Below are 13,783 nucleotides of genomic sequence, written 5' to 3' on the forward strand. Positions count from 1 at the left end.
ACAATATATGTATAAAATTTTTGAGATTTGAGGTAACGTGCCATTAACAATATAATTTAGGAGTTAATTTATTCCATTATTCGTACTAAACTAAATATGTACATAATTTTTGAATTTATAATTTAACAGTTTCTATTCAACAAAACTGATAATGAATAAAATCTAATAACACATTATATGTAATTACAATTCAAGTGATACTTATAGAGTTTATTTATATTTTGAAACTATTTAATTCTAGTCTTGGAATTACGTATAAATACTTATAGATAAAACCCATTGTGATTTATTTTAGGTACACATAATTAATTATTATTTAATATTTTTTAAGGCATAATTAAAATGTTAGACAGATAATTTTTCTTTGATAATAAAATAACTCACTTAATTGAATTAAACAGTAAATTTAACAAACCATACAATTCCAAGTTGAACAAAATTAACAAATTAAAATAATTATCTAAAGGTTCAAAAATGGATCCCTGAAAAAAATTTTATTATGTTTTAAAAATTGTATAATATTAAATTTTTTAACTAAAATATCATATTTTCTATTTTTAATCAACCTTTAATAATAAAGCTATTAATAATAACATTGTATTATAGATTTTTATAATTTTCCTAATGTGTCCAACTGTTTAAAGTTGGTTCATAGGTTTTTATAGACTCGTGTAATTTTGAATGTAATACATTACGCTGCCATACTTGCATATTATAATTTGAAAATGTTCTGTCAGGGGAATTATTTTTACTTCTGGAAAGATTGTTAGGTGCACAGTTTTGCTTAGAACGCCGTACTCTGAAATGTATTAGCAAGAGGCTACGATGCATGATGTCTGTTTAGAAGAACTGATATAGAATCTTGAATACTTCATATTACTATATATCTTACTTCTCTTGCATTTAGTAACTATAATTAATGTTTTATGATTTCATTATTATCTTATCTGAATTCTATTTGCTCATTTTATGTTTAATACGAGAAAAATGTATTTAATGAACTATAAATTACACGAGTCTTTTACTATGAATATTTTATCTTCAAAAAAATAAAACTTAAAATTAGGTTAATAACCATTACTGTAATTGAAGCTTTAAAATAAAATAATTTTTTTTTTAATGGAGAGTACAAATTCCCCTTTTATATCAATACTCTTATACTTTAAGTATTAATGATAATAATTGGACTAGTAAATATACAATAAGAAAAACAATAATATTTTTACATAAAAATAACATTTTTTATGAACTATAGAGGCCGGTATATATAGATACAAGTCGTAGGGCCAATTATTTTTTAACTTTTGGAAAATAATTTAGACTATAGTTATATTTATGTCTAAATTACGCAGGATTTTTGGAAAGTTTTTAAAAGTTAAATTAAAATATTATATACATATGTTTCAAATTTTAAGCCCCTCATATATAGTAAAATCATAAAAACAATATTAATTGAGTATTTCTATTGACAATCAAAAATCATAACATAGAATTAATATTCTCTCAGTTTTTCATGGAAGCTAAAAAATAATTAATTCTAAACTAGAATATTGTAATTTGTTTGAATAGTTGTTGAAATAGATTTTTAGAAAAAATGATTTTTCATTATTCATTTTTGTGTTACAATATGCTATATTTTAACAAATATTTATAATTATTTTTAGTAAGTAATTAATTGTCACAAAAATAATTTACACTATTACATTAATAAAATTAGTTAATAGAATAACTAATTCTACCGATTTATTTGATATTATGTCATTTAACCCATATACCTTTAGTTTTAATTAGTAATTGGTGTAAACTTCAACCAAATACCAATTTCTGGAGTAACTATAATTGCTTTTTTGCCAAACTTTAATGGTATTTGTGTTTTTTCGCATGGCTCTACTTCAAATTTAGATAATATTTCTGTTAATGCTAATTTCATTTCTACTTCTGCAAATCTTTTTCCTAAAAAATATATAAATGCATATGTATAATTATATCTAAGATTTTTCTATTAAATTGATAAATTTCGTTAATATTAATTAATTCAAGTACCTATGCAAATTCTTGGTCCATCACCAAATGGTAAATACGTTCCATTAGGCCTTTTAGCTTTTTCTTCAGCAGTAAATCTTTCCGGATTAAAAGTTTCAGGATCTTCAAAATATTTTGTGTCATAATGAAGAGAATGGATAGGAATTACTAGTTTTTGTCCTTTTTCGATTATTAAACTATCATCTGGAATTTGGTAGGTTTGTGTCGCTTCTCTGAATAAAGCAAAAGTAGGTGGATATTTGCGTAGAGTTTCTAAAACGATTAAATTTTATTTATCAATGTTGTTTATTTTCCTTATTCTTTTTGTTTTTTGAAATAAAAAAAATTAATTAATAGTTTATAATAAATAATATTAATAGCATAGATTATAGAAAAAATAATAATTCCGAAAATCTAACCTGCCAAAACCATATCCATATAAGTGAGATCTATTAAAAATTCGTTGGTAATTTTTCCATCATGTACAACCTTTTTTGCTTTAATTTCTTCACGAACTTTGTCTTGTATATGTTTTTTTAATGCCAGCTCATAAAGACAAAAACCCAAAGCCGTGGATGTAGTTTCAAATCCAGCAGCAAATAACACAAAAGCATTGGCAATTATATCTAATTCCGTGAATCTTTCTAAAGAAAGCCAAATAATTGAAAAATGAACTTTTATTAAATTGAACTATTAATTATACAAACCTTCTGGAGGCAAGTTTTTATTTAGTACCAATTCTTTTCTTGCATGCATCAAACACTGCACAAAATCGTTTCTATTTATGTTGTTTTCTTCTCTATAAGATATTGTTTCCTGGAAAACCGAACGAAAAAAATTCACGGCATCCGTAGGAAAATCTTTGATCTTTATTAGTCGAATAAGAACAGGGCAGATCATTATACTTAGCTCCCGTAATAGTATTCGTAAATTTGGTTTGAATAAGGATTTTCCGTAGTTTCTAAGAGTCGAATTTTTGTCATTGACTGAGTTTATTTTTAAACCAAAGGCACACTCGCCTATTACATCTGTAGCATAGTTTCCCATGAGATCTCTGATTTCTATATCTGGTGATTGCTCAATGCTGGAATTTATATTACGCATAAGTTCTTTACCACACTCCTTTATTTGTTCTTGCATATATTTGAGTTTACCTGAAGTAAACGCCGGACTCATTTTATTCCGAATTGTTCTCCACTTTGGACCTCCCATAAAAAATAGATTATTTGAAAGTGGATTTACTTTAAAATCAGAGTAAATACCACGATCAGCAAAATAATTAAAATCTTTGATTATAATCCTGTTGATAAGTCCGGGATCGCGAATCATTAAGTACGGTGTCCGCATCTGCCAGAATCCTCCATATTTTTTACCTGCCAATTGGCTATATATTCTTCGATAGGTGTCGATTGGATGTTCGTAGCCTAATGCTAAATATAAGATGTTACCAAACAAAGGTATTGGTCTTACAAACGGCACGTTATCATTTTTCCATTTATTGAAAGTAGATGTTGAAAAGTAATAGAATACTGTCAACGCCACTAAAAAAATGACTGAGACATCAAACCAACTTATATTAAAAATTGATAAAGGAATCATTTTTATGGATCAAAACAAAATTACGAGTTTTTAAAAAAATAATACTAACTCATGTCTACCACACAATATCAGTTATATAGTTGTTAAACAATTTTAATAATAGTTTCCCAAAACTTAATAAGACATAATTCTACTAATTATGTTAATTATTACTCTGAAGTATATGAGGTATTCACCTTCTACATTAGCACAAAAATACCACATTTATAATACGCAAATTTATACTTCATAAACATATTTTTTTTATTAAACTTGCAAAATTTTCTAATAAATTTTAAAAATACACTGAATAATCTAATGCAACACATTGGAATGTTTAACAATATAAAATTATGTTATTATGGAATTTTCAAAATTTTTTCCTGCTTCCAAAATCGAATGGAAAAAATTTTTAATTGAATGGCGTTATGCAAAAGGAACAATACAAAATAAACAATTTTATTTCATAACGTATTTTATTTCCAGATAATTGATATTTTAGCTTTGATCCAAAGCTGAGAAACTATTAATATTACTATGATAATTTCTTTTTGTTTGTCGCCACTTTTACTCACCTTTCACAGAACCAATTTCTTTAAACAATATGTCAAAAGATTAATTAGTTAAAGTTCTCTGTAAATGAGGAAAATCTACAAAATAACTACAATTCTTAAAATTGGTAAATTTTGACATTTCTAAAACTCTTTTTACTAAAATTTTATTACAATAATAATCTGTTCATTTAATAATTATTTCCAAAAATTGTATTATTGTTTGTAATTATATTTTAAAAAATTATAGCAATATACTTTCAAAAGAACTTCAAAAACATTACTACATTTTTTTTTAATTCAAGAAGATCATTTTGTTCCAAGTGTTAACTTGTTCCTATTACTTCTTAATTAATAACTACTCTGAAGATTAATTTTTACAAAAATCTATTTTTATATCCTAAATTTTTTTTTAATTATTTCAAATCATTTTGATCTAGATTAAAATATTTCACTTATTTTAATAAAAATTCATGAATATTAAATTTTTTTACATCATTCGGTATGTTTATTATAAAAAAATATTTATATAAAATGGATTTTGTATAAAAGGATCAAAATTGAAAATATTAAATTTCATAAAAATAAATTCTTATTTTCACTATAAAATTAAAAATATATATAATTAACATTTTTAATTATTTAATTATGTGTTCACATATTTCAAAATATCATACTTGTTTGCTTTCTTAAAAAAATAATACGTTTACTTCAAAGTAATCAATTTGAACAAATAAAAATTTTATTACAAAAATAATAAAATCTCTTTATTACCTAAGCCTAACATTTGAAATCAAACGTTAATACGCGATTTAAATATAGTAAATCAATAAAATTTAAGTTAAAAAAAAAAAAAACTAATCATGTCATTTATATCTTTAACAACATGTCAAACTTTTAAATAATAAATTTTGCATTAAAAAATAAATTTGTATTTGTGAAGATCATTCCAGTTAGTATATAACTTAAAAGTATGTAGATTTGAATAATTATTTTACGAAATAAATACTTTTGATTATACTTGTAACTTAATAAATATTATTAAAAAAAAAGGTTTTAGCATTAAAAATTAATATTTAATTAAGCCGAAGTGTAAGTATCTTTATGCTTAACCATAGGTAGGCCACGAATTAAGTTAGCATATCAACCGATATTAATCATAAATCTCTCTATTCTAATTTATTATACATTTAGTTAAATTTTTTTTTCCAAATTTCTACCTATTAAAACAATTAATAAAGTAAATTTTAATAAATTGGTACACGAATAATTTGTCAAGTGAAATTATTTCACTTAATGTTTTATTTATTTTTAAGAAGATGCAAAACGATTTAACTACACAATTTAGTTATCTTTTCAAGTAATTTTTTTATTGATATAATTTATTATTTGAAAAGAAATTAATGTATGTTAAGATTATCTATTTAAGTATTTGGTTTTTAAAATCTTCAACAGTTCAAAGTAATTAATGAGTTTTGTAATACAAATTTTAGAAAAATTTTGTTGAAAACATTTTGTTTGGTTAAATTAAAATCTTAATTTATATAATGGTAAATTTATTTATAGGTCTTAATTAATAGTTACTCGAGTAATCTAAAATTCAATATTGGCGTAATTGTCCTTGTCTTTGATAATGAAGACCTTGAAGCAACAAAGTGACATGTCAAACTTTTTCAGAAAGTAATGTTTTGTTAATTTTTAATAAATATGATATCTTTACGTAATTCAATACAAAAAATAGTTAACTATTTGTGGAGATAGAAAAATCTAGAAAAAAATATTTTACCATTGCTTTTAATTATACTTTTTTTCATAAAACGGCTTGCTGTTACCCAAAATATTCAATAACTCAAAACCACGATATTATGGGAAAAAGATAGTTTAATAAAAATTTATCATGTTTAACTTTAATAGTAATAATTACTATTAAAATTAATAATGTTAATGAAGCCATGTTGGATTATTCATAGTTCTTGTAAACAACATTTAACGTTATTGTTAAAAGGTATTCATTTATTTATTACGTCATGTTTAATAAGTACTTGTTCATCAAAGTAACCTTATCGATATTTTGTAATTTTTAGTGGTATTTATAAATCGAAAATTATTCAAGTTGACACGACTGCCGGAGATTGATGGACAGTCATTGAAAATGTACTGGAAATCTTGTGAAAAAAAGACATGATACGGGATTGTGTCTTTTACTGTAATTATTTACTGTACTGAAATATAATAATTGACCTAGTCACTGTACTAAAATGAAATAAAGAAATATCATCATAAATTAATTAATTTATAATGTCAGCGATTACACGGAAAATACTTAAAACATACTCACAATTATGGCTAATGCAAAATTGCGTGACTTCAAAAATTTAAAAAATAATTACATATTAACTGTTTGTTTTCAATCATTCTTTTACTGTAAATATAATTTTAATTATAAAAATCACATTGTTTATACTGATATCACAGAATAAGTACTATCTTGCTAATGACTACAGTGCCAACTATCAAGGTCATCCCAACAATATACGTAAAGAACTTTACCTATTGCCTTTACCGGTATTTCACCTAACCTATAAATAATCAGTACATCATATTGAAGACTTTTCACTTATATTATCATAACTTATACTGTGCAAGTATTTCGTACTTGATGTCAAGTAACAATTATGAATTGTCAGAAAAATGAAAAGGTATAAGTATTTAATTTTTGTTTTACAGTAGCTAAATTTTTTTGATACAACAAATAATTGAAAATTATTATATTATGTTAAATTTATTTGATAAAATTTTGAAAAAATAAAACATTGTNTGATTCAAGTTGACACGACTACCGGAGATTGATGGACAGTCATTGAAAATGTACTGGAAATCTTGTGAAAAAAAGACATGATACGGGATTGTGTCTTTTTTTTATTATTTACTGTACTGAAATATAATAATTGGCCTAGTCACAGTACTAAAATGAAATAATGAAATATCATCATAAATTAATTACTTAAAATTAATTAATTTATAATGTCAGCGATTACACGGAAAATATTTAAAACATACTCACAATTATGGCTAATGCAATTGCGTGACTTCAAAAATTTGAAAAATAATTACATATTAACTGTTTGTTTTCAATCATTCTTTTACTGTAAATATAATTTTAATTATAAAAATCACATTGTTTATACTGACAACACAGAATAAGTACTATCTATGCTAATGACTATAGAGCCTACTATCAGGGTCATCCCTAGAACATACGTAAAGAACTTTACCGGTATTTCACCTAACCTATAAATAATCAGTACATCATATTGAAGACTATTCACTTATATTATCATAACTTATACAGTGCAAGTATTCCGTACTTGATGTCAAGTAACAATTATGAATTGTCAGAAAAATGAAAAGGTATAAGTATTTAATTTTTTTTTTACAGTAGCTAAATTTTTTTGATACAACAAATAATTGAAAATTATTATATTATGTTAAATTTATTTGATAAAAATTTGAAAAAATAAAACATTGTAGAGCCTTAATACAGGCGCTGTATAACAAATAATACTATATTACACACATTATTAAAAAATGTTTAATATTTTAATAAGTAATTAATTGCATTAAGTATTAACAGTCATGAATAAACTTGAAAGGTATATTTGAACATAGAAAAAATGATACATTTCAAAAACTTTTTAGGCTGATGTCGGTCTTGAGAGTAAACATGCTAATAAAAAGCTAATTAAATTTATTTTCTATTTTCACCCAACCTTCAATCGTTACACTAATTGATAAATAAATATGTTTTAGGAATTTATTGCTACAATAAAGCTTTTATTTATTTTTTAAAACTATTTTATAAAAATGTATGCATTTTTCTACTTTATGCTGAACAATCCAAGTCTTGATCATCTAAAATACAACTTAATTTTAAAAAATTCTTGTTTTTACCATTTTTAATTTATATAATACATTATTTAAAACATTAAATATAACGCATTATTTATTTAACAACAACAAAGAGCTAATTTAAATAATTTAAAACTATGAAAATTTACTGGTTTTATTCAGTTTTTTGATATGTAACCAAATGCCATTTTTTGGAACTACCACAAATGAGTTTTTGCTAAACTTTATTGGTATATCAGTTTTTTCGCAAGGTGCTACTTCAAAGTTTGTCAAAAATTCCAATAATGCTATTTTCATTTCTAATTCGGCAAAACGCTTACCTGTAAAAATGATTAAGTACACAAAAATAGTGTATTTTTAAGTTTTTGATTTAATAACATTTCTTTTACCTATACAAATACGAGGTCCATCTCCAAATGGTAAATACGTACCGTTTCGTATTTTAATTTTTTCTTCGGGTAAAAATCTATCAGGATCAAATTTGTATGGATTTGGATAATACATTTTATTATAATGTATCGAATAAATCGGAATTATAATTTTAATGCCTTTTTCTAACAATAATCCTTCAGTCATATTATAATCCTGTGTTGCCTCTCGAAACAATGCTGCGACCGGTGGATATTTACGAACGGTTTCTACAAAATACTTGAGTGCTAAATTTATTTTATTTAGATTCAATGTGAAGGTAAAAAGGTATTTATTTTACTATAGCATATTTTTTGTTTATTTTTATATTAAAACTGACCAGCTAAAACCATATCAGTGTAGTGAAGTTGATTGAACATATCATATTTTTCTTCATTATCGACAAACCTTGTTTTAACCAACTCCATTTCCTTTCGTATTCGATCTTGAATTGATTTATTTAATGATAGTTCATAAAGGCAAAATGATATTGCAGTCGAAACTGTCTCATATGCAGCAATAAATAATCCAAAAGCATTTCCCACGATATCGTTTTCAGTAAACTTATCTAAGCAAATAATTGTAATAAGTACACACATTTTACCCCTCATGGCCGTTCTTGAGCACCATTTACTATAAATAATAAACAAATACATTTTTACTTATTACCATTACAATTGTTATCCACTTGATTTAAAACCAAATCTTTTTTGGCTTTTATTAAAATTTGTAGCAAATCTTCGCGGACAATGTTGTTACTATCTCTAAACGCCATTACGTGTTTTAATACCGTGCCAAAAAAAGATGTTACTTTAGGTGATATATCTGCTATTCGAATAATTTTCAGTAAATTTGGTGAGATTAACAAACAAAGGTCTCGAAAAAGCACACGAAGAGATGGCTTAAATACATTTCTGCTGTACTGTCGAAATTCCGAATTTTCATCATCCGATACAGAGTTAACTGTTAGGCCATACGCGCAGGTACTTATGACATCAGTTGAATAATCCCTAAATATTTCACACACTTCTATGTTATCAGATTTCTTTAATCGATCATCAAACTGTTTCATTAATAGTTCGGTACATTCTCCCATCTGTTTATGCATTTGACGTAATTTTCTCGACGTAAACGCTGGACTAAGTTTTTTTCGCATAATTTTCCATTTTGTGGGTGACATAAAAAACAGATGATTAGATAATTTATTCATTTTTAAATCCGAGTACTGACCGCGACTAACAAAATATTCAAAGTCTTTAATCAGTACGTTAACAATAAGCTGAGGATCTCTAATCATTAAATATGGAGTTCGCATTTGGAACATTCCACCGAATTTGTGGCCTTCGAATTGATCATAAATCCTTTGATACACATCTATTGGATGATCAATTCCTAAAGCTACAGAAAGTGTATTGCCAAAAAGTAGTGTAGGTCGCACATAAAAAACTTTTTTATGACGCCATATACCAAATGTACCTTTACTAAAAATATAGATAAATAAAGCCAAAATGATTAACGGAGTCATTCCGAATATTGTGAGCCATAAATCAAACATTTTTAATGAATCATTAATTGAAAATCAGCAACATAGAGAAGAACAGTAGCAATTGATAAGTTAAATTGTTTGTAAGATTTTCATTTTGTAAAAAATCTTGTTAGTTAGATGGATTGTAAGTAAATTTCGCTACAACAAAAAAATAAAATGTATTTTTAAGAAATGTTGAGTAGAAAACAAGTTCATATTTTAGTCATGACACGGAAGGCAGTTACTATCGGTAGCAAAATTTATATGGCCAAAGTTATAAGCATTCTCATAATGAATTGCAAAAGAAATAAAAAATTATATAATTGTTTATACGTTTTTATAAGCTTTATTTTTTTGTTTCTAGACAATTTACAGAAAGATCCGCTAAAAGTATAAACATTTTTTTTTTCAAAAATTATTAATATACTTATTAGTTTACATAAAAAAATATAGTTAAATTGCTATTTCTTTCCCCATATAATTGTATAATTATTATTGATGGGAAATATCTAATAGTACGTAACTATGGAACTATTCGATAGTTACACAATAAATTCGAATAGTTTTAAATACTATTCGATAGTTTATGCTAAAAATAAACTATTCGGTTGTATAAACACAATTCGAATAGTTATTCGATAGTTTAAAATATTCGAAAATGCCCATCACTAATAATTATTAGTTTTTTTAATAAAAACATACGCGTTGTACCGGCTAACATATGAAAATGNTGCTATTATTAATTGTATAATAATTTATTTTAAGTATTCGTTAATTAAGTGTACTTAATAAAAAATTTAGATTGAACTAATCGAACATTTTTTGAAAACCATTCGGTAGTCTATTTGAAAAGTTTTTAAAACTATTCGATAGTTTATGCTAAAAATAAACTATTCGGTTGTATAAACACAATTCGAATAGTTATTCGATAGTTTAAAATATTCGAAAATGCCCATCACTAATAATTATTAGTTTTTTTAATAAAAACATACGCGTTGTACCGGCTAACATATGAAAATGATCTAACTAAATAATTTACAGGTCGCTAACAAATTTTAAACCAGTATTTCGGAAGTTCTTAACACTTAAAAATAAAGAATGGAGGTAAAACACAAATCTGTTTATTTTTATCTTTAAGTATTTCTACACCACTTTTCTTCACTCACCACGATATGGTTCATCACGATAATGATTCAAAAGTTACTATCGACCTACAATTTTCTTTGCAAGATTTTTTCTTGTTTTTAAAAAGTTGAACATGTGTATTTTCGTTAAAAATAACTAAATATAAATACAAATTTAAGGAGATAAAATTATATTTTTTGGGATAAATTAAAATAAGTAGGCTAATTAATAACTAGAAAACAAAATTATATTTTTTAAGATATTGCGTAAAACATAGTTAGCAGATCATTCTGTATTATAATTAAAGAAATAATTATGATGGGCATGAGCATATTTGGGAAGTTCTTCAAAAGTAAAATCACCCATCTAGAAAATTCAAGGAAATCATCAGTATATAATATATAATACGATCCTGGCTGAATATAAATTATATTTTTTTAATTAGTTTTACAAAATAAGTTTAATGTACAGTAAATAAGTTTTAGTAACTTAAATCAGTTCATATTTTGTTTATGTCATTAAAATAATAAACATTTTTACCAGCTTGACCTTACTAAATTAGTAAATCCAATGCATGATGAATTAATTTGATTTTTTTTGTATTGAAATATCAATTACTTAAAAAATAAATAAAATTAAAAATTTATAAAATAAACACTATTTTTAAAAATCACACAATTCATTTGTTAAATGCTACACAAATACATACAGTTTTACTCAGCTCTAGAAACATTATAACCGATATATATATTTTAGTTATTTTCACTATTATTATCCACTTCTTAATGATAGTAATTTAGTAATACTCAATTACACAACATAGAAATTTAACAAAACAACAAGATTGTTTACTTTACGTTTATCGATCATATTATTACATTTATAAACAACACCATTTATTCTTAAATGAATGGTTGATTAGTTAAGACTACACTAATATCACTTACAGAGGAGTCAATATAAATTTCATTTTTTGCTTAACTTTAAAAAATTAATTTTAATACCTATTAAATCATAAAAAATTAAGTTTACGCAGAATTAAAAATATAATAACAATACATGGTAATATAAAAAGGTATTGAATAAGACAAGTCTCCATCAGCAAACTCCTAAGAATCCGCTTACAATGACTTATGCAATTGGACAATTAATTCTTGTTGACCCAACCGATAGTTTTAGTGATGGCAAAAAATATTAGTAACAGTAATTTATAACAGTTACTGCTTAAATAGCAAAAACAAACTGTTACTTGGAAGAATTAGTAACAGTTATATATGTTTCAAGATTTTATCGCCACCTGTATAAGGAGAAATTGCCCGAATTAAAAAAAAAGTATGTCAAATGAAAGGAGTATATATAATATATATAGAAACAAAAATTTGTGTTGATCCATACATTTTTCAAAAATTTATTGCAATTTAATATTGAAAATCGAAAATTTTAACAAAAAAATAGCACTTTTTTAACTACGGCAGCCGTTTGCACGCAGAAGATAAGTCGTTAGAAATTTTTTTTTTAATTTATTGTACGTTTTATAAGCTTTGATTTTCCATTTGTATAAAGAACGCAATATTTCCGGAACAATTTCAAAAGTTAAGTTGAAAAAGTTGCTATTTAGAATCTTCTCTTGTGGGCAAGTAAAGGGTCAGATTTTCAAATATATTATATCAAATAAAAGGGAATTACTTAAGGTTACAATACATAAAAAATTATTTTGATTTGTTCATTTTTCAATAAGTTATGACAATTTTTCGAAAAAAAGTGAAAAAATGTCGATTTTTACCGATTTTATAAATCGTAATTTTTTGGTGGATTTTCACCATTTACGAGAAACGAGGGAAATATTTTTAATTTTTGAGAATAATTTCTTTAACTAGATATGATTTGTGATCTTTTAACGTATCGTTGAGAAAAATCGGTCCAGTGAGAGCTGAGAAAAAGTAGTGACAGACACAAAAAAATAATAAATAAACGGCTCATGGTAAAATCAATACATTCTCATCGAAGCTAATAATATGTACTATTGAGAGTAAAATTTATAATTACCGGATTTTTTTTATATGTTCACTAAAATCCAGCAAAAAATAGCTTGACCCGATTTTTAGCTTAATAACAACCAAGGGGACCGAGTTTTAGTCATTAAATTTCTCTCCCCCGTGTAAAAAATAGTTTTAGCGCTCCTGATAATCTTTATTTTATATTATTTGTATACAAACAAATAATTAATTTATCTGTCATAACATATACACTTGTGTACACTATTTATTCTATACGTATATACATGTTAAATTGATAATTGTATACTATACATCTTTTCGTAAAAAAATAATCATGTTATGTTAAATTTAATACAATAATCTGAAAATCACTAAAAGCACAGAGGACAAGATCCCATGATGGGGGTAATTAAAAATAATATAAAAAGGCATAGTTCTACTTGTACATCCGTGAGCTATCGAGCCATAAAGAGAGTCGTACTTTTGAAGCTCTGAATTAAATATAGAATTCAGAGTTCTTTTGTCAAATTATTTCTCTTAACTAGCTGCGACCCGTGTTGGTACATTTTAGTGTGATAATTGATATATAATTAATTTTCGTCGAGATTTTATTTATTTATATAAAAAGAATCATAATAGAATTNATTGATATATAATTAATTTTCGTC

At 24.8% G+C, this 13,783-nt stretch overlaps 1 pseudogene; it reads right to left on the reverse strand.

Annotated features, from left to right (window-relative positions):
• Positions 1 to 488: 488 nt before the first annotated feature.
• LOC126904564 (probable cytochrome P450 6a13) lies at positions 489 to 10,312 on the reverse strand (annotated as a pseudogene).
• Positions 10,313 to 13,783: the final 3,471 nt, after the last annotated feature.

This window comes from Daktulosphaira vitifoliae, unplaced genomic scaffold (genome assembly GCF_025091365.1).
Source record: "Daktulosphaira vitifoliae isolate Bord-2020 unplaced genomic scaffold, ASM2509136v1 Scaffold_4, whole genome shotgun sequence".
Taxonomy (NCBI): Eukaryota; Metazoa; Arthropoda; class Insecta; order Hemiptera; family Phylloxeridae; genus Daktulosphaira; species Daktulosphaira vitifoliae.